The sequence below is a fragment of the Sinohyriopsis cumingii genome, chromosome 7, assembly GCF_028554795.1.
Source record: "Sinohyriopsis cumingii isolate HCF-2022 chromosome 7, ASM2855479v2, whole genome shotgun sequence".
In the NCBI taxonomy this organism is placed as follows: domain Eukaryota; kingdom Metazoa; phylum Mollusca; class Bivalvia; order Unionida; family Unionidae; genus Sinohyriopsis; species Sinohyriopsis cumingii.
Window position 1 is genome coordinate 98,467,423 of NC_142967.1, and position 22,905 is coordinate 98,490,327.

Consider the following 22,905-nt stretch of genomic DNA (forward strand, 5'->3'; position numbering starts at 1 on the left):
ACGAAGACCATGTCTGGTGTATTCGTTTGGGTAGGTTCCAAAATTCAAATTTCAAAATTTAATCAATATGCAATCTAATAGGAAATAGTTAAGAATTAAACCCTTCTTCATAGCAGACACCCTTTCTATTAAATTATTATGTTAATGGTTGGATGTTACCTTATTAAAATATGTCTACAGAATACAATAATTTAATGAAGGAAGGAAAAACACGTCAAGCATATTTGTTCTATTTTCCCCACATAATGTACATGAAAGGTCTGCTGGGGTCATTATAGCGAAACTGGATGAATCTTCATTAACATCACCGCATACAATATTTTCAAGCGTTTTTTTATGTGTGTTTGTGTGTGTGTGTGTGTGTGTGTGTGTTTGTGTATGTATGTTGATGTGTGTGTGTACCTTGAGTTGTAAGCATACATTTCGTCTTTCTTGCTGATATTTGTCATAAAGTGTAAACTTTAAATAGTATTTGTCAGTTACAACATAAAATAATTGATGAGAGTATATATTACAGTAAATTCAATTTCTTGGTCAATTGGAACTAGAGTTTTCATTTGAGGAGATAGCAAAACGAACAGTTATTGGACTCAAGATAGAAATAAAAGAAATCAATGATGCAGTCGGTTTGAAGCAGTGTTCCATGTGTTTAAGTTTTGCGAACGGGTTTGCTTGTATTTGTGATATTGATATACCCATTGCCACGGAAATATTGAACCAGTGGTATCGCAACGAAGGCACTGTATAATTGTATATGTATTTATAGTTCCAAATTGATGCCTCCACTACTTTTCAGGATTTTCGTACACATTTATGTGTTCATGTTATTAATCTAGAACAGTTTTCAACGGTAATATACATGTTTATGTTTCTGCATTTAGTCAGTTTATTTATTTGATATGTTTGGCTTTTTTATTGATGGTAATGAATCTACTTTTTCCAAAAGGCTATAAACCGTTTTGAAAATTGACATAGAAGGTTCAGAATGGACTTCTGTGCCTCATATGGTGCATTCTGGAACCCTTAAAACTGTGAATAAATGCAGATTGAACTGCCTGGTAATGGGAGCAAATATGACCTGAAGGTGTTACGTATGCTAAAAGAAAAAGGCTTCCTAATTTTCATGGAGGATAGGAACAAAAATGTTAAATGCTCCAGAGTAGGCCTTGTTAGACATATAACTATTTGCATGGAGGTTTGCATGATGAATTTCACCTACTCATACCCATCGATGCTGCCATATTTATAGCGTATGCATTTCGATGATGGCGTCGAATGCAAAACAGATTAGCTTACTCATATATATGTACTTATCGGTTATTAGATTCTTAACTGATAAATGATAACATGGAACTGACCTGGATTGATATGCCACAATATGCAACTATATTTATAATTTATCACATCTGAAATTGGATATCGGGAACAAGTTCATTTCTCGAAAATATTAACATCATCAAAAACATCATTAGTTTAACTTGAAGGAAAAGAGGCCAAATACTTTGGTTGGTAATGGTTCAAGATTGTTAAATAGTTAAGGCACTTTAGCTACAGTAGCGGTTCCTTGAATTCAATATATCATCGTATATTACAAAAGTAGGAGAATTAAATATAAATAATTATGCGTTTATTCAAACAATATTTTTCACCTTCACTTCCACTGAGAATTATGTTTAAAGCTTCTATTATCGCAAATCGAATATAATATATCAAAGGTATGCATATGTATGTATACATATATATATATATATATATATATATATATATATATATATATATATATATATATATATATATATATATATATATGTATACATATATACATATATATATAATTGTTTGTTTGTTCCCAATTAATTTGGTGATTATAGTATAGCGTTGGATGCACTGCTGTTCCTCAATATTTTCAAATGTTTAAAGTAATCCACTTCAAGTCGTAATCTAAAAAAGGAATACAATATCAAATGTTTAATTATGGATTACTGTGTTAATTATTTTCTGACATATTTGTTAAGACGTATCTATAAAAGACCATTAGAGCATTAGGAATCAGTATTTTAGCATTCTGATCTAGAAGTAGCTATTGTAAGGATGCCGTTGCTTTCTTATTTTTGGAACTATGAAGTTTTCATCCCCAAATGCACCATGTAATAAAATAATATATAGGTAATGCCATGAAGATTTTATTTGCTACCTATGCCAAACGAATACAGATTTGCGTTCACTATAATAAGACTGGATAAATGCCATATTATTAAAATCAGATCTACACTCTCATACGTGAAGATCTGAAACCGACTTCATGTGGGTCATTTTCTGGTGACCTTTGACATAATCAATTGGAAAATCTGGTTTCAAAAATCAGTAAGTGAATCAAATAGTTCGGCACACTTTAGCAATCTCCAATCACACGGTTTAGTCCCTCACAGGCGGAGACATACAACTTCATCTGATTGGCTGATACACGTAGCGATTATATTAACTAGTTGAGTCACCAGAATATGACCAATAAGCGTTTGCTGTCAGATCTCTACGTAGTATAGTGGAGATCTGATTTTAATCAGATTGGGATAAATGATACATGCATGCAAACAAATCTAGTTCTCGCCAACATTGTCTTTAAAAAGTATTAAAAAAAATATTTCTATGGATGCTGAATGAGTAGAAACAAATACCTCAAGATATTGCCACAGTGAATGATAGCAAATGTACATAGTTATTTCCTGCACCTTTTTAAAAAGCTATATGAAAAAGTTGATTTATATTATTGTATCAATATTAATCAATATTTCTAAGATTGCTTCCTAAATTAGATCAGCAAATACCATAGTATTCAAGTTTGTAAGCGTATAACATACACATACAAACTTGGTTATATATGTGCGTACCCAATGTTGTGCCATATGCACCAGATCTTCTATAGATCCTGCTCCGTGCAGATCAACTGTTTAATTAATATAATGAGACAATTCATAATCTATAAAATAGTTTTCGCCAGGCTTGATCACCGAAACTATGTCTCAAGTAGATGGCGACTTACAATGCAATTAGTTTGCTGTACCCAGCCTGCACAAACCACTTTAGCACCAAACTTCATCATAGCTGCTTTTGTGTTGAATGTGTCATATGTCATCGTAGGCAATACGAATGCTAAGCTTACCAGCAACTCTAGTTCAGAAACTTATGTAATAATAATTGCAATTTGCATGAAACCAGCAAAGTGCAATTAGCATTAAACCGCAGAAAGAGCGTCTGTTGTCCCAATAAATACACCAGTGATAACATAAATAATTTGATTATCAAATCCATTGATTAATCATACTTTGGATACTTGAAGGGTAAATAATATATGGTTTAATACCGTGTGCATCTCATAATATCATGGCCAGGGTGAATCAGTTATTGTGCTGATAACACATATGACTGTGAGAATATTTTTTTTTAAAAATCAGTTTATATCTTGCAGTGAAATTAGTAAGCGAACGTAACAAAAATAACACGTCTTTGATAGCTATAAAGTAAATATCACCTTAATTGAGTAAATATGAATGAAATCCTATGCAATGTGTAACTGTTTTCGCAACGTTAGAAACGGTACATATATGGAACTGTAATCTAACATTATACAGTTCTACTAAAACGGTACGAAGACGATTCGGCACGAGTTAGAGAACGATTGAGAACATAATATTTTTTTCATGAAACACTACTCCGAAACTGCAAGAAAGAAACAATAACGGGCTCATTTTACAGGGGTTGAAGGATATCATTATTTACAAGGATTCACATAACTTTATTAATGTTTAATAAAAGTAGAAACTTGAATTTTAATAACTATAGTACACTCATCATATACTCATAGCAGTGTCTTATTACCTAATTATTAAAATACGTGGTAAAATTTTTAGTATATTCCCATATAAATAGTGTATTCATAAGTATAGTACTTCCATTATTTAAAACGATTGTAATCCACTACTGAGGAGCATCTATGTACCTGTTATAGTATGTTCTATCGGCCGCTATCGTTCAAAAACATATTATACATGATATATGATGTTTATAGATTCTGAAGCCATGCAGAATTTGTTTGCCTACATAGGTGTAAGAATGCTTGAAGAAAACACTAAAGGTAGAAATATAAGGATCTGAAATACTATATGTAATATATTGCGCATATATTACTTTTCTCTTTGTGGTTCTTTCCTTCCCTCTCTTTCCCTCCATCTCCTTCTGGCTCTCTGTCTCTGTCTGTTTGTCTGTCTGTGTCTCTCTTTCAAACATTCAGACATAGTCATGCCAGCTTTAGTTAATTCGGAACGTTTTGGATAAGCTACTGTATATCTCATATTTATATTTCGTCACAAATTATAAACGGTTAGCGGTAGGCAACACACCTTGGCACCGTATTATTCTGTTGAAAAGCCGACTAAGTATAATTGTAATGTCCTATAAATATATACCGTGTTTCACATGGCCAATTTAAAATATGTATAGTTACGTGTATACTTGTCTGAGTTTCACATATTGTCCATTTTCTGAATTTAGCCAAAACTATAACTTTGGTTTTACTTGTCTTAATAATATATATTTGTGTCAGTAGTTATAAAAGACGCCACGGTAATTTTGTACATCACATTGATTATACGAACAAACTAGTAAATCATCTGCATGACGTCAGCTAGTTTTAAATATCTTACTATATTTCCATCCAAGAAATCAAACATATTTCAATTTCCATTACAAGCACAATAAGTTATTGTCAACGTATTTAAATATAGGGACAATATACAGCAGATTTCTTTTTTTTTCACCGGTCAATCGTCTATGATGAACACAAGTGACCATAACTTCGCTCAACTGAGGAAGATATAAGACATGCCACGCAAATTTATTTGCCTATTGTGGTATTTTTTGTTGTATGAAATAAAGAACGTTTTAACTGGTTTATGTATCTTTTATAAACTAGTAGCAGTCTGTGTTTAGAATGTTAAAATGTATGATATTTATCTATGGGATACCAACATTTTCCTTCCAAACATTGATTACTTTGTTCTTTTTATTGGCTATGTTCTTTTTCTTCATATTTGTCAATAAGCTATCGAAATTATCAGTTTTCGTCTTTGCAACTTCGATAAATATTTTCATGTAATGCCTGTCATAGTTGCAACTTCTAATAAATGATGAATCCTTTTTTGTAAAGCTTCAACTGAGTTTGCAACGATCTGTGCTATGAACATATGGTTTAGTCATATTTCCACATTTGTTGTTCAGCACATGTGCCCCTGGCAAGAAGCTACTCACCTCGGAATGTATAACGACAGTCACATCATTACAACTATCATAACATATTGGATAAAATCAATGACACTAGTGTCCTTAGATTTGTTCCATGTTTGACTTTTAAAACTCCTGTATTCGATGATCACAAATTCATCTAACTATGAAATGTGCATTAATAATAATTCTAGACCGCTGTTTCTTATTTTTAAAAACACATTCAATACCACTCATCTCGAAAATTGTGACGTGGTTGACATAACAGGTTCACTAGAAAATATGATGGGTCAAAACAGTGCAGTTTTGCTTATCTTTTGAAAATATCTTCAGAGGCACTAAAAATCATCAATCCGATTTCACTAGGGATTTTTATCTAGATTACGCTGATATTTAGTTACGATTCTAAATATGATTTTATAATTAACTCATATAGAATATATGTTGGGGTTTGGACTGAGACAAGGAAATCTCAGTCAAGGGTTTATATGATTTGTCTCCCCGCGAGTCTTGCCCGAGTGGAGAGATATATAATATAAACCCCGCGACTGGGATTTCCTTCTATCCGTCCAAATCCCAACGTAGATTATTTTTCTCACCCAATATTTTCTTTTAAGGTAAAGAGATTTCTGCAATAGTGTCCAATGCTTACATACGGCGCATGAATATAAATATGTTAATGAGGGCTGTGGTGTGACCGTTGTTATCCGAAGTATACAGTTTATACGCGTGAGCAAAGAAAAAATAACAACATAAAACGTCGAATAATAATGAGGTATTATCACATTTAATATATGGATGTTGTATGAAATTGACAATAACTAATTAATATTTATTACAAGAAACTGTTTTATTTTCATCAGTTCCAATTTTGAAAAGTTATAGTGCAAATAATAAAACGATATTGGCTACTCAGCTCTGCTGTAGTTATACTTAGTATAATCTGTAACGAAGAGTAACATCTTTCTTTAGATCATTCATTGGTAATTAGAGTTCTGTGTCACTATCGTATGTAAATAGTATTTTCTTTGGAGGAGGTGAAACAATGTGTGACATACTTGTGTTGTCCTTAATATTGATTTTAAAATTACCCTCATGTATAATAGACCCTCAAAAAAAAAAACGGACTGTAGCGGATAGCCATGTGCTAAACTTCTAAGTTCACGGATTCTTTGACCATTTATTTTTCTCTCCTGGAAATATGTGCTACAGTGAAATTTGCTTATGGATTAAGATACTGACTGATAAATGATTCCTTCTGGCTGGTAAGTGCATTATTTGTATTTAAATATTGTAGGTATATTTTTGATTCAACCGAAGCACAATGGAGATGATTAACAAAATTAGAATAACGCACGTTTTATATAACACATTTCTAGCTGTTACTAAGTGTTCCGTAGTTGTTAAGAGAGTTGGGAGGCTATGCAATGTATAGGTCTATAGTCTTTAGAGTTGTATCCAATCTGTAGCCCTGACATATTTCAGGTCAGCGTCATTACATTTAGCTAACAGTATATAAATTGTTCCACACAAAGTATATAAAACTAGTCAGGTAGCTTTAGCTACATTTAATGACGCTGACCTGAGAAATGTACTGAGCTAGGCCTGCATATAGATGAAATTGACCATGCTGTGTGGAACGAAATAGCATAATATCAAAAAGTTCCACATCGTGTGCGTTTGTGTCTTTGTCTCTATCGAAATGTTTTTTATTATGTGTTCTCAAAGATGGATTTACCTTAAGTTACTACGTTGTTATATATTTGTTGTTGTTGTTGTTGTCGTTTGATGTTATTACAACTACGACAGGCAGAGCATAAGACAACAAGGGTTTCTTTTTTTGAAGTAGTTCTGAGCGCCTGGGAACCTTGACTGAGACGATTGGTCTGAGATGACTAGACTGAGACAAGAAAAGTAAGGCTAGCAAAACAAGTATATTTCTCTGTCGCATGGGTGAGAAATTTGTATCTTATCTCCTATTGTTTATATTATGCCAATACTATTCAATACATATTTCATGCAAGGATGATATCCTATCAGATGCGACTTTAAAGATCCTTAACGTTATACCCAAACCCATTTCCCTTTTAAGTCTGAAGTTTGTAAAAGTACAATCGTCAATAACAATTCAAACATGTATAGTTATTATGTAATTAGCTTAAGAAATTAGAAGATATAATAATACATATACATATAACGCACGGATAAAGAATTCAGGTGATCCTATACATTATATTTACTTAAATATCTATAAAACGAAAACTATGTGGAAGAGAATATGTTAAATGTGAGAACTTAACTTTCAAACAGTATTATAAGTCTTTAAAATATTGTTTAATTATCAAAGATGAAATATATGTTAGAAAGATATAAAGGCACAGTATCCGTTGCGAACTACGATCAAGATTTAAATGTGGAAAGTCATATCATGTTGAGACCAAATTATATTACACATACAACATCAGTGCAATGGATTGGCTTAAATATGAGATACATTTGTCATTAAAATTTTGATTTAAAATAGTATGAAACAATGTTGATAATTAAGAGAGTTTAATGACACTATACAAAATAGGACTTATTTTATGAACGACTGGTAAAGGCAATAAAAAGTGAAGGTATACTTGAGTCGTAATTGGGGCAGTTGTACGTTAAATGTTTATAAATTGAACAATATCATACAATCAGTGAATGTCACGTAAATACGTTACGTCGCAAGCTAATCATAAAAGCGGTAGACGAACGTAACACGGGCTTTAGAGACTATACGAGTGTTATGACCATGGTTAAATAAGTTTGTGAAACAGCAACCAGATAATGTCTACAAAAAGGAATTGTTTGCTGTATAGTGAAATTGAATTTCCATTTGGTTTTGTTTATATATATATATTAAGGAACGGCATTCAGTACTCGTTGCATTTTAAGGATAACACCATATTAGATTCAAGTTAGCAACAAGGAAATGTATTATGTATTATACATATTTAGTCAAACGTTAATTGCAGTATCAGGTTTTCTATTATTAGTTTACAGAATGTAACATTTGGAGGAAATATTTAAATAGCATTACTGAGAGCAACAATCTGACCTAAAAGGCAAGAAAGCAACACTTGAGATTACATAGAATAAAATGTGTGTCATTGGCAACGATGATATAAATGTAAAGATCGCTTAATCGCATAAAAGATATATAATTTAAAGCTGGATAAAGTTTTAAATTCATACGATATTCAACATATACAATTTGAATATACATTTAATGTGATAGATATGGAAAGTAATTGAATTGATTATATTTAGGTTAGTGAGTGGAAATAAATTAAACACTATTAAATAAACTAATGAATGGCTCCATCTGCTAGGACAACAATGGGCGGCATAAACATAAATGATGCCATTTGTTGGTCACATGTGTATCAACTGTACACATAACAAGCATCAATGTATAGATGGAAAATGTATAGACTAACAATGGAAAGGTCAGCTGGAATTGTATTGATTTATTTTGACAATGGTGTCAGGATTCTTCTGGAACAATTTTTAACCATTCTCACTTTTTGCATAAACCTGATATCATAAATTCGTGAGATACGTAGTTATCTATATTAATGCAGTACGGAGGTGATAAATAAAATAAATACTGGAAGATGAAAGGTGTGATAATAAATATTATATATATATATATGTATATATGTGTATATATATATATATATATATATATATATATAGATATATATATATATATATATATATATATATATATATATGTATATATGTATATATATATATATATATATATATATATATATATATATATATATATATATATATATATATATATATATATATATATATATATATATATATATATATATATATATATATATATATATATATATATATATATATATATATATATATATATATATATATATATATATATATATATATATATATATATATATATATATATATATATATATATATATATGAGTAAAGTGAACAAGCGATTCATGCACATGTCTTTTCATGTATGTCTTAAATTAATAATTCAATACACAAACAAATAAAATAAAGCTGTTTTTCTAAAATATATATTCTGTTATTTTGCTGGGCTGGGCAAGCTTTCCGTTATTATTTTTGATCATGGGATACAGAATATAAGCTAAAATCATCAAAGCAAGTAATAATTAGAAATAAGATCAAGCGGTATCCATGTTCAGTCTAAATTCTGGTAGTTGTCTAAACTTAATTTAAGCCAAGTTCTATCAAACAAACTAAATGTGCAGAATTCATGAAGAAACTATCAATAATGAATTTAAATTAAGATGTTTGTGAGTTAATATGAATCACAGAGGACAGTACAGATATTACGAAGAAAAGAGCAACAATGAAAAGATTACTCTATAAACAAAGTCTTTTTTATGTAGAAACTCCTTCATTTGCAAGATAATATGGATATAAACTGAGCAATATTCAATATTCAGTACATATCATGGAAAGTCTGCAAATCGGAAATAGAGATACAATAGTACCATTAATAGTACCATTACGGATTCCGCACTGACTGGCGTTAATTGTCCTAAAACCTAGGTATTACAATTCAAAAAACAGACCACATTTACGTCGGAAAGGGGATTCATAAATATATGAATAAATTATTTATCTTGAATTAGTGTTTGAAACTCTCCTTAATATTCCCAACCTAGTTCCTAAAACACCGTCTTTACTTAATTGTTATCACGTATTTCACCCTTGATTTCTAGTGCAGCTTCTATAGTAGTAGAATATGTTTCTCTTGATAAGTGTACTTGTGTCTTCCCTTCATTTCTTAAATACTTTTAACTAATAACGGAAATTTACTTGCACCAAGGTTTGCATGGAAGAAAATAAAAAAAAAATTTCTTTATTTTTTGTATTGTTATTTAGTATTAAAACACAAACGTGAATATCATCATTCGATATTTTTAAATTTTGTTATGAATTTTGTTAATACTTTGTACCAGGTCAATTTCACTCAATTTCAGTCTAGGTGAAAAATTGGTCGATTTTCACTTGAGCATGATCTTTAGATAAGATCTCCTTATGAAGTTCGTTTTCACAATATTTAACTTAATGACACTCACTCAGTTCATTAAAATTTCTGTGATGCTGATTCTGAAAATTAAATTGTTTTCCATTACTTAATAGTTTTATCAAGTATTCATTTCTGAATTGCAAACCAATTACTATTTGTGTACAGATAATGTAGCAGGTACTGATTATATGTTTTTAAACATAGTTGATTTTAAAACACTTAATTTGAAAAAATATTTCGCCATGTGTTCATGAAAAGATTTTAGGCAGCATATTGTCATTTTGAAACAGTATCCAACCATGGTTATAATACTTTCATAGTCATATAGTACAAAAATCGTCCTTCTTTTGTTTTCAAATAGGGAATGAAATTATATTTGCTGTAACTGTGTTCCTGCACAGTTTATACTCATGTGAACTATGTTTGCTATTTTTACCAATAATCTTTCAGCTTTAGATCTTTGTTTCAGCTTGTTTTTAATGCATTCAATGCTTTAGTGGAACACAATTGTTTTTCAAACTGCATGCACCGACATAAGTATGGAATAACATTGTAATGACCTATGTTGTTTAACGAAAACGTTAGAAAAGCAAACATTCCTGATTTCAAAGATCTACGTTTGAAGTTATTTTAGCTAAATTGTCTTCTAATAATTGAAATGTATATGTCTCTTGCCATAATGCTTTGCTTCATGTACAAGCTTTAATTCTCCGATACGTTTAAACTCAAGACTGTCAACTATTGTATACATAATTAAAATGCATCTGCTTCTTAATCGTAAAATAACATTTGTTTTTCTTTTTTAAAAAAGCAAATACAATAAATATTTTCGTCATATGTTTATCAAAATATTTGTCTCTAAAGTCAATGGTGCTATACAGTCTACTTCCTTTCTTAACTACTAAGCCATAGAAAGCCAGACTGTTCTTGTAGGTTGCTGGTCTATATTTGCCCAAGTTAAAATTCATGTATCGTATTGTCAGTTTGAGAGAGACATCGTTATGGAAATAAAACCATCAGTATCCAGTCTAGTCCTTGATATTCCAAATGCGAATATTTTATAGTACTAAACAGAGCCAGGTAAATCTGCAAATTTCAAGGATGCATCTTAGCAATTTTGCATCTAATGTCCCTAATTTTCAACATCTCTATCTTTCTCAGATTATAGTTTCCAATATTTTCCGCTGTAATAAATCAGTTATGTTTAATAAATGTCTTTGCACAATGACCTACATTTAAATCATAATTGCCAATTGTTTCTGTCTAATAGTGTACGCATGTCCTCTGTCTTTCCTTTGTTCTTATCTTTATTTAGTTTTTGTATTAAAACAATCTTCATCTTTAAATAGAGAGACTTTTGCTCCACTGGATAGAACTGTATATTATTTTGAATGAAATCAACATCATTTTCAAGTATAGGAATGTCATTATATTTAATATATTGACTTACAGAAGCTAGTACACGAACAAAGAACGAAACAAAATACAGACGATTCATTCTTTGTGATAATTACGTTTCTATTCCGATGCTAAATTTAAAAACAACAACAGATATTGATACTCCAATAAGCTATCATTTTTTTGAAACAATCAACAACTGTTATTATATTGGTCAAGCATAAGAAACTAAAACGTTAATGTAACATAACTTTCTTGATTATGAAAAATTTGTTTCTATTCTTCCTAAGCATAGAACTATTAAAATGGAAAACACCATCCATAAATACATTTCTTCTGACTACATTTCTGTTTGTTATATTTTGTCACAGCAAAATCCAGAATAACCCCTAAAGTATGTCAAGGAGACGCTTGCATCATCACATTGCTCAATGACATTAATATTCAAGCGCCTCATTTCGATGTTGATGAATCGTAATTATGCAAATTTCCAAAAAAAGGATACAATTGTTATCGAATGTTCAAAACCTTAGTAAAAACGCAATTAAAATGTATCATGTTCGATACAAAATATTTAGTTGCACGTACAAACAAGGAATCACATTTAAAACATATAACATATCTTTTTCTTCATGCAATAGTCCCTAAATATACTTGCAAATTTATTTTAAGACGACACATTTCACCATATAAAATTACCTCTTCAGAACAATCCATAATATCGCTATGAAGAATATAAGTCCAAAATATTGCATGATTTATTTCGAATCATTTGATGAAATTGAAATATAGCTGATATGAATTAAGGTTAGTTTGACAAGAAACGAGAGCATAACAAGATTACATATTTATACCAAATGTTTTGGCCTAAGTTACATTTTCGACCCTTGTTGCTTTTCGTTACTATTATGTAGTATAATACATTCTAGTCGTGACATATATATATTTCAGGAATTTAGAAATAGATTACCTTTCAAAAAACACTCTCAAACTTGAGCTTTATCTCTCAGTTTAAGGATTGTTCGATTGTGCCTTACTAAATAAAATACGTTAAATTAAATTAATTAGCTGACATTGATATGTATTTTCTGAACAAAATTTTACAGGAGATATATCTTGTATTTCTTAAAGTTGAACAACGGGGAAAAAGACTGAACAAATATCTAAATCCAGTTTATTTAGTATGCTTGTAATTAAATAGCCACAGTGTGTATATGTTGGAGCAACTTTGTATGGTCCATGATTTCAGGAATTCGAGAAATTCAACTGCAAAACGTAAATAGGTGTCTAAAGTAGATGTAAACAAACACAAAACTAACATGGTATCGGTCATGATATTTTACATGCTAGTGTAGAAGTATAGACTTGTTGTTCTAATGTTTGAACACTGTAGGTGTAGCAAAGGCCCATTAACCCAATGCAAATATTTAGTCAAAAATGATCCTAGCTTATTTACCTAAACGTTTATGTACATGTCTTGCTAACTTGACCAGGACATTCGGACTTCTGTAGTGCATTTTCATGCTCAATTTATTCTTTGTACCATCTTCAAGTGGTATTGTTCAATTTTGCATTAGGCGTACGACCATATAGTTTCCAGCTTTTAGGTCAAAGACCGAAAAGTACTGCAATGGCGATAAGATTGTTATCTAGCCATTACTGCTAACAAATATTGAATACAAATAATATTATTTATTTATTACTATTCAATGTTCTGAAACGGTGTATGAAGAGATCTGGTTTACACTAGATACAACGCATAGCCCTTCTGAATTTACCACCAAAGCATGATAAGAACAGTAGGCCGCATTGACCTATATTTCAACTTCACATGCATGACTCAAATTTGTTTAACAAGATCTGTTTACTAAAGACCTTTGAGTGAATAATGGAAGAGATCCATTCCTTCTGCACACCAAAAATTGCCTTCGGAGATGAAAATGAAATGTTTGAAACAAATTACTGTAATTCGGAACAAAGTGGACTCCTATTATGGTATGTCCCTTCTTTCAAAGGGCCTTATATATAAGAGGACCACTGGAATACCACATTGTCATAGCATTAACTCATAATTTGATTGATACAAAACATGATTCGGTGATGTATAGATGTAGGTATAGAGGTGCTGTTCCTGAAGGAATTAATATAGGAAACTCGTAGTGCTGAATGCAAGTAAAGAATATATTCTTAATTTATTTGTTCGTCCTTCGTATCGGAACAATGGAATGATCTTGATGTTGCAGCATAAAGTTTTGAGATCGGACGGACAATGCGGTCGCACAATTTTTTTAGTACCACAGCTGATTTGGGGTCGCCCCATTTCTAATTTATCAAACCTGCCCATTGCACATCATGCTGATACAGGAAAACGTCATATTACGTTTCCAGAAGCTGATTATGAGCTTGTATATTAAATGCTGATGTTATAAATGAAAATGTATACTTTGCCTGGTCGGTTTGGTATAGATTCGCATTAGAGATTTAAGACAAATTTTTTTTATTTCCAGCACGAGAGAATAATTTGAATTACCACCGTTAGAATTATTGCGATAGGTACGAACCATAACTCTCTGGATCAAATTTGGAGCTGTCTACACGAGTTGGAAAAATATAGATTAATGAGTGGCAGTGCCCCAATATAATGTTTTTTTTTTCAGTAGCTATGAGTAAATAACATTGACATTAATATCCAACAATGTTCTGAATTAGCTGTAAGTTACACATTTTCAGACATTATTTTCATAATAGGTTAATCCTGGTAGAGCCTTCGTATCAAATAATTCTTAGATGGTAGGTATTACTTACGGCAAACAGAAAACATTAGTCCTAAAATGTAAAACGTCGAGATGTCATAATTCGGCTTACAACATACTAGCTAAGGTGTTAGTGATGTGCGCATGAGCTACCATGGACACAATAGTGCAAATCATATGCTGGTACGTCTAATTGATACTCCTCATAGAGACAAGTATTCATTAAAGATGACGCGAATGACACAGATTAACGAGTCCCTGATTACACGATTGTAATATACTAAGACACACCTGTGTAAGGTTTTCTCGAATCATTGTCTATTTTACACAGTGTTGTATATGATCACTGGACTTCACGACGCTACGAATATCAGTTTTCATTTACTTTACGTACCACTTGCTATATTGACAACAAACATGATCAGGACTTGAACAAACTAGAACCGTTTATATTTGCTGTAATAAATGAATTATCATGCTAATGTAGGTATGATAAATACGTTTTACACTTCTCGGCTGTCTGCTACGTTTCTGTTTCTATAAATCAACATTTATTTTTATTACATCGGGATCCACTCTGGCGGGAAATAGTCCTCACGTTTATAACCCTTGTATAAATATGAACCAGGTAAGAGCCAGTCTTTGTAATACACAATTTCTCCTGCATTCAAATATGCCGCCCACCAGCTGTAACTACCTATTGACACGATCATGTGATCACACATGGTAAGAATGGCAAGATCAACATCTGGCGTTGAACTCATATTGAGAAAAACAGCATTATATCTTGAAGGCACAGTTTCTCTTGCCCACGTCTGGTTTTCGCCACATACAACAAAAACAGGGTTTCTATACTTAGAATTGAAATAATCCATGGTTTTAATAAAATACTCCTTTGGCGCAACCTTACACCCAAGTTGCACCTCGGTTGTACTAAGCCTATCCCCTCTACGCACATGAACTCCAATTAAGGTGACGTTAATGATATTTTTTTTGGCTAAATAGTACTGCCTTGTTTCCTGGATTATCTTCATCGCCTTTGTACTTGTTTCATTGGAGAATGCCAGGAATTGTTTCTTTATTGCATCTTTGACATGATTGAAGTATTTATATGATTGAAAATAACCCTGTATGCAAACGCTGGAGTTTCTGGGTATCCGAGCTAAAAAAGACTGGTTGTATACTGCCCAATTGGAATCGAGTTCGCGATAGAAAAGAAACGAAGAACACATATGCGTAGGGTTTTCGAGGACATCTCCATCAACCTTAAAAGTTCTAGCAATCAAAGAATTTCTTGATAAAAGCACACTCATGCCCTTCTCAGATGCTATTCCGTAGGCGGCCGCGTACTGAAACATAGTGTTTCCTAGTCTGCCCATAAGCAATGGAGAAATATACAATTTCACACCACTACGCCTGACATCTGTGTTTACCCATTTAATGTTAATAGTCGTTATGTGGAGATATAAGAAGCACAAAAGCAGCACGCTTGTCAGCACCAGAAAACAACTCAAACCTGGAATGAATCAATGTAAAATATGCAAGCAGTTGATAATACATTTTCATAATGAACTTCTTACTTTTAGTAATTAATAAATCATCTTTAATGATTTTTCTAACACTTTCACTAATCGGAAGAATATATTCATTACTGCATCACACCTTCTAAATACAAAGAAACGGTTCTTGCTTTTTCTTCCACACAAAAATATGTCATTTTACCTACAGATAATTAATTTGCTGTTTAAGTTGCAAAGATGTTTTCTTTTACAAATACAAAATTGTGTTGTCAGAAAGAAGAATTGTGCATGTTTATAAGTGTAAGTGAGTGACTACATCATACTATTAGTAATGATAATAAAAGCATATATCAGTACCAATTGCTAGTGAGTATTACTATTACTATTGATGCAATCTAGACAATTAATTTTCACATCCAATCCATACATTTGAAAGTAAACTAAAACTAAGACACAAATAAACTGACAGACCAATATACGTTTGAAATGTTAATAACGGAGAATATTACAACAAAAGAGCAATTCATTCAGCTTGACAGAAGCCTACACACATTTTCGTATCCGTATTTGTTTATTAGGGGTTATTAGACTTAGATAATGAGAAAGTCATCTACTGAATGTAAATAATTTGCAGGACCCCTACTAAATTATCTTAATTTAGTAAATAACAAAAAGGAAATTAAATATAGAAAATACACTTTCCTATATGTCATCTAATTATTTATTTATACATCTGAAATGTTTTGCACCTAATATGTAAGCTTGTTTTCATCATAATCTATGTATGAAAATAAAGTATTAAATCAAATGTGCAGTTAGGTCAGCATATGTTGAACATGTTTCTATAAAAGAATCAGGTCAATGATATATAGTATTCTGTACATTTAAAAACTAAAATAAATATACCTTGGTAGACTGGAAATTAACTTAGCTCTGTACCATTCTGTTTTTCTTACCAGTCTATAACTATTTTGCATCTCATCTCTTTTCAATTTTGTATTATGCTGAATTAAATTAGTTATTAAAATATTACAAACTTTATTGGTTTTCTCATTTATCTGTTACTTAGTTTAATTTGCTATCAGCCATTATAGTCGTTAAAGATGCAAACTGAAACGATAATGCATTCATTGGCATTTGTAACAGAGAACATCCATACGGCTTTTATACTGGTTGTAAAATGAAAAGAAGAACATGCTGCATATCAGAAAAATAGCGGATAAAGTAAAAGATAAGCAACACAATAGTTGTTACATTTTAAAATATTAAATTGTGTTTGACAGGCCATGATGTCTCCTATGCAACCGTGGGATTTAGAGCATGCTATGGACTGACTAGCTTAGGTAATTTAATTGTCAAAAAATGGTTCCGTGTAAGTCTGCAAGCAATTGCTTTGTTTCTTCTGACCAATGACAAGTAATTGGAGAACAGACAAAACACATTCGTACGTATACCTACATTAAACATTAGGTTTGGAAACACTGAAACCTGTCTAAACCTACGGTTTTGCACAATGTGGATAAACATGATTCAAAAGTATGATGTGGAAATATTAATTACATTAGTCTCAATGAATGTTTTTGCTAACCGGTTTGTATTTTTCGGATCATTACGCTATCTCATAATGTAAATCTATGTAAAATGGATAAGCCTATTTATTTTAAAGTGTTTCTGTTTACACCAAGAATATACGTAAAGTTCACGCGTTTCACTATCCCAGAATTGTTATTCAGAAACAAGTGCGAATGTGCATAATGCTATTATGTTGTAAAGACCACCTACAAAATTCAAGACATGCGCATAAGCATACCGTTTAACGCATGCACAAACTATTAGTTTATCAAAAAGGCAGTTATACGAAAAGATCTATGACTTCAACGATAACCTAACGATATTCATAAACGAGATACATAGTCAGCAAAATAAAAGTAGCACTGATCATTTTACACAATGTTGGTATGACAGAACATAAAAAATCATGAAAGCTACTTACATTTGATTAATTTGCGTATCGGCAAACTCATCGTCGTGAAAATAACCACCAATTCGGATTTTTGTTGATTGTTTATGAAAAATATTGCATCCGTTATTCTGCAAGGATAAAGAACGCGAAAGAGAATAACATTTATCGGTCAGTACAACTAGTATAATTTAGGGAAGACGCTTGACATAAAAAGTAGAAAATAGTTTAATCCAATTTTTTGATGCTTATATCATAGTATTATGAAATCGGTAATACTTTATAACTTATTTGCCTAGAATCTAGCTTATCATTTCCGATCTGAACATCATTCCATATAAGTATTTCTGAGCCGGTTAATGCATGTAAATAATATGCATATGTCACAATATTCGCATGCGCTTACAATTACATCTATTATAATGGAGCTTAAAACACGTTTGAAAATGTAATTTTAGCCTGCTCTATACACATTTTTTTACGTGTTCGATCTCTTTCATATAAAGGTACAGCGTAGCTACCGGTGAAACATCTGTCAAGTTATATTATGTTTTAATAATCGTTTGCGCTAATTACAAAAAAAAATATAGTTTTCTTAGAGATAAAATAATATCATATGATCTTTATCCTTCCTGCCTTTGTATCCTTTCAACCCAGATTTGTTTCCTAAGTTCCAGTGTATTATTGAAATATTAATGAGAACATACAAGATTTATCACAAAGTTCTTCCTTGTCAAATATATACCCGTTATCGTTGAAGACTGTTTGCAAAAGAATTTTCTTCTTGTGTGATCAAAACTCTTACCGCTGCCCATGTACTGATCCTTGTATATTGGCATACAACTGCTCCATTTCTTTTTTAATAGAGTGCCTCATTACAATTCAAGGGTATTTATAGTACAAAGACTGCTGATTACGTTGCTAAGGGCTTTTTGCAAGTAACCTTTATATATTTTCCTTGTTGAATCTTGCAGATGCAGGCTTGGATAGCATGACTGGAAATCTACATAGTTTCAATAACCTTTGAGATACAAAGGCAAAGTATTTGTTACTGGAATTCCGTACAACATACCCTAGTCCTATCAACTAGTAATATGCAATTTTTGGATGGAATGTTACCCAAAGCATTTCGAAATAGTATTTATGGGAACACAATCGAGGGTCGACATTTCATTTTGCACATTTTTGCCCTAGGAGTTTACGCGTTGGTTATAGTTAATCATAAAGTTATTAAACTAGAATGTTTAGTCATATATGCATATTCTTACCTGGATTTGGTAGAATTTCGATCATCAAAGAAATGTACACATGTTTGGATTAGGACTTCGCTGGAACCAATGTACGTACACATTCCCGATGACGTAAGCTGAGTTAACCCATCTGAACCATAGTTCTTGTCTTTGGTCGTATTAGTCCTCTTGAAAGGAACGTCCATTCAACTTATGAAACGTTTCCAATTGTGTTGCCTCTACTTTGCAATAGTACATCATGTGACAGATGTTGCATCTCTAAGTTCTTATCTGCTTTAGGCATGGTTTTCTTGTAACGGATCTTTAACTTTTTGAAAACATCAAACAGGTGCAACAAAACGAATTCCGTGCTGTAAATTTATAAGGTCTGCATTTTAAAATTTGCATTTGCGTGCGAGGGCGTTATCATGATGAAACGAAGTCAACACTCAGTAGGTCTGGCACCTTACGCGAGTAGCATCACGTAAGCTATGTTCGATTGCAATGGTACAGTTTTGTGCAACCCGTCTTGTGTTCTATATTATCATGATCTTATAAAGTATTCATTGTTTGTTGAATAATATAATACGCATAAAGTTTATTTCAGATTAGGTAAGACATATTTTGCTGGCGATTGCCAGCTTGTGTCCATACTTTTTTTATTCTTCCTCTTGAGTGCAAGCAATGCATCAGGATGTCTTATTTAAGAAAGTATATAATGTTTCTTTGTGCAAATCTTAACCCTCAAACACATTTTCTTCGAAGAGGATAGGGACCAACGGGATATTAAAAATGTGCAAGATAATTTCTTGATTCGGCATGTACTCTCAGCTTCCAATGTACAAAAAACAATTGTGGTCTTGAATATGTTTTATAAACTTGAATTATGTTCGCAGAACACTTATGACCTGGCATTATTTTTCCAAAATATGAATGCCATGAAAAAATTCAATTAAACAGAAAACTGATTGAAAGTCAAATTAGCTATTGCAGCCATCACAGCTTAATGAAACGATTGACGACAATGACCTAAATCTGTGATAGGGTGGTACACTCACCTAGGCGCAACATCACACAGTAGTATCTCCAATCATCATACAAGTAACGATAACATAAACAATGCCTAATTTAAATGGGGAAGGATTAACAACAAGGAATAACGAGATAACAATAGTAGGAGCTTATATATATATATTCATGTACATAGCAGAGTATGCAAACATTAACCAAACATTAAACTACGAGGTTATCAAAGCTGGCAGATTTAAGGAAATATTGCCTTTGTATTTGTTTGGCTTGACCAACGCAATGATTATCTTTTCACCATTGAATATAACAAGATATACAAATCACTTATTCTTCGGGAAAGTACATATTGCAATGAGTCTACTTTGTATGCGTAATTGTGTGCAAACTATTTCCTTAATTTCCTGTAATATAACCTGAGGTCATTATTTCAAACGTAGAATTGATGCATGCTGCTAATTTGAAAATCAATGTCACAATCGGTTAATGTGTTCGCAGGGTGTGACAATATTAGTGTATGATACGAACACATAAATCCACTGTTTTAGCTGTTTAAAATTGAAATACTGCGAGATAAACGACACATGTAATTTAAAATATTTGGGGAAAGATTGGAGGTATTGGTTAATAATAAAGGTAGATATGAAATAAAAATACGTCGTTTTAAATACAAGCAATAAATTAGAAACAATTCCATATTATGATCACGTATCCATTAATCTACATAAATGTTTTAATCCCGATACACTAAGTCTACTTACCTTCCACAAAAATCAGCAAGTCAAAATGCTCTACAGTAGAAATGCTTAATATGAAGATATATATAGGATGAAATTGCATTTTAATAAGTGTTCAAAAGTTTGAACAATTAAAATATTAATAAAAACTAACACATATATATAACGTAATGACTGAGTAAATATATTAGTACATTTTTTCGTTCAAGAAAACGTTATAGAAGTCATATAGCGTTACCACCTTCTGAAAATATTACTACATAATATTTATACAGATTGCTTTCTTAAATGACAATATGTTATCCGAACTGAAAATGTTATAAGAGAAATATTCTTGAACAACATGGAGTTCGTTTTTCCCAAACGCGTAAGCGGAAATGGCAACACGGCCAAAACTATTTCAGTGAATAAAATGTTTTATTTAATTATAATAGGTACCGTAATTAAATAAATGAGTACCTCTAAATTGTCAAAGATATTTAGAAACAAACATTAGTGCAGTCTGTTTCAGACTTAATAAAAGCGGCAAATAAGGTAAAATCACCATCATGTACCTGCCAAAATGATTTGCTATGTCACAATTATTTTAAATTAGCACATAATAATATATCATGTGTAACAAAGAAGACGATAAGGTTGGGAATAATGTTAATAATAATAATAATAATAATAACAATAATAATAATAATAACAATGATAACAATAATAATAAAAGTAGAACAATAACAATAATAACAACAATAACAACAACAACATAATAATACAATTTGAATTGCTGTACACACTTTCATACTGATCAGATTCACCCTTTCACACTGATGTATGCGCTATAAGTGTCATGTATGGCAGTTCTGGTAAACAAGTACCTTTGTGTAGACATATCTCTAGAAAGATAGTATGAAAGCTATACAGAAACAATGAACTTCCGAAAAAGCCAGTTACATAATTTGAGCCTGAAATGGTAACGTATCAAATCTGCTCATGTGAAACAACCAGTAATATCCTTTCAAAAAGTGTCTTGTTCTATATAGCTTTTTCCGCTGCATAGTATTCCGCATAACATAAAACATGTTTACAAGTAACATAATGTGTTATTTTGAGGAGAACAATATTAGCAAATCATTTACTACCCTTACATCTAAACGAATGCTTCCATACAAATATTTAGTCTACGATACGATACGATGTGTTCACCAAATTTCAACTCTTTCTTTGGCGTGTACAAAGTTGTATGGTCATTTAAAAAAAAATTATGTTAAAATATAAATCTTTATGATGTACACTGGGACACAACATGCAGAGGACACTACTATTTTGACAGATTACGCTATTGTTACAACATTGCATGCAACAATAATGAAACACAGAACTTACATTTGTTAGACATATATGTGTGGTTGCTAAGCCGAGAACACGTCCTGCTGAAATAAAAGAAAATGAACTCAGTTTTTTCAGACACAAGTGCCTGATTAATGTGAAGAAATAACCCATTGTCAAGTATTGATCTTATTGTGTACTTAAACCCATCAATCGACTAAACATAAATAATGTGATAGTACCATCATCCTAGTGAATAGTAAGTATGTTGGCAGTAAAAGGTTACTTTTTTGGAGTGTGCGTCAATACGAATGCATCATCGTACATTTTTAAATCTGTGTCACTCATACAGCAAATATATTGTACAACAAACGCTAATCACCATGTACTTGTCAACTGTTATCAGTTTATTACCAATGAATGAAAACGTTAAAGTGATTACTCGTGAATGATGTTAATTGTAGAGCACAACATATCAGGATTCCCTTTATATTTATATTTATGACATTATGTCAATACAATATTAGATGACGGCTGAGCTATATTTATCGGGTTAGAACTAACTGTTAAGCACTCATTCTAACTGATCAGATCATTACCATTTTCCATTT

At 31.6% G+C, this 22,905-nt stretch overlaps 1 long non-coding RNA gene across 1 annotated transcript; it reads right to left on the minus strand.

Moving 5' to 3' along the window:
- Positions 1-9,355: 9,355 nt before the first annotated feature.
- LOC149795787 (uncharacterized) lies at positions 9,356-18,827 on the minus strand. The gene is made up of 3 exons (XR_016422404.1): positions 18,731-18,827; positions 18,019-18,116; positions 9,356-16,021 (listed from the first exon to the last, which is right to left on the minus strand). It is a non-coding gene; the product is annotated as an uncharacterized LOC149795787 (long non-coding RNA).
- Positions 18,828-22,905: the final 4,078 nt, after the last annotated feature.